This window comes from Hevea brasiliensis, unplaced genomic scaffold, assembly GCF_030052815.1.
Source record: "Hevea brasiliensis isolate MT/VB/25A 57/8 unplaced genomic scaffold, ASM3005281v1 Scaf284, whole genome shotgun sequence".
NCBI classification, from domain to species: Eukaryota; Viridiplantae; Streptophyta; class Magnoliopsida; order Malpighiales; family Euphorbiaceae; genus Hevea; species Hevea brasiliensis.
In genome coordinates this window covers 2,975-4,461 of record NW_026614789.1, presented here as the reverse complement: position 1 = coordinate 4,461, position 1,487 = coordinate 2,975, and positions in this window count along the sequence as shown.

The following is a 1,487-nucleotide window of genomic DNA, read 5'->3' as shown; positions in this document are numbered from 1 at the left end:
AATAGGAGCCAACGCATGCCCATATACCCATACATAGTACAAGTATGAAAGCAGTATCAAACTCAAACCACCTATATACAAGATAACTGTGCTATCTCAGGTCTGAAGATTATATGTACTGATATGATTTATGACAATGCATTGACAAGAGTAAACTCTATGTCCTTGTCATAAGTGTCACTGGTTCGACCTACTTATCATGTATCTGATTGCCTATCATGTTTGTTATATGGCATGAGACTCACCATTCCATCTTATTTACATCTCATATAAATATCTTAGGACCAAACATGATTACAATCTTTCTGGATAAGTCATGTCCTTATTGTGAAGTATCCTCGATTGTGAACCTATTTATGATACTTTGTGCTAGAATCATGTCACTCATATTCTTAACAACTTATGAATAGAATTTCTAACAAAATATCAATGGACCTTTTCTATTACACATAAATATATTATGTAAACGGAAAAGTGAAAATGCCTTTTATTAATAAAAGATGTATAAGATACATACTAAATGATATGCTCTAGGGCATACTACTAACAATCTCCCACTAGCACTAGAGCCATTCATTACAATACCTTAGACCCATCTTCTCAAGATGTCAGTCTAACTGTGCTTGTGACAAAAGCTTAGTGAATGGATCGGTTTGGATTTTGGTGATGTTATTTTTGCATTGCTACATTGCCTTACCCAACTATCTTTCTAATAACGTGGTAGCGCCTTTCTATGTGTTTGAATTTCTAGTGAGATCAGGGTTTCTTATATCCAAATAGCTTATATACTTGGCCTCTGTAGTGAAATCTGTGATCGTACTCTGTTTGGAACTCTTCCAGTGTTGCACCTCCATTACAAATGAACACATACCCAGAGGTAGACTTTCTATCATCGATATCTGATTGGAAGTCAGAATTAGTATAACCATCCAATTAGAAATCTCCACCTCTATATATCAAGAATAAATCATTAGTTCTTCTCAAGTACTTAAGGATATTTTTGACAGCTATCCAGTGTTCCAAACTTGGATTGGATTGATACCTGCTAGTCAAACTAACAGCATATGTGATATCCGGCCTAGTACACAATATTGCATACATCAAAGTTCCAACGACCAAAGCATATGGAATCCTAGCCATTTTATCTCTTTCTTGGTGTCACACCTTATCCCTTATAAGGCATGACATGTTTCCATAGCATACCTAATGAATCACGAACTCCACCTACCGATAACCCATTAGTTATGCTACAAAGAATTTTAATACAAACCATAGCTTTTATCTTATTAACTCTTTTGCAAAAAACTGCATGAGAATAGTTAAAATTGCATGTAAACATTCATTCGAAATAATGATAGACCAAATATTGCAAAAGTTATATTTTCATAAGTCTCAAAGTAAAATACAAAATAGTTACAAACTCAAAATGTGATAGCAATGCAATGCCTTTAAATACAAACAACCCAATGTCCGTACATCCATACATA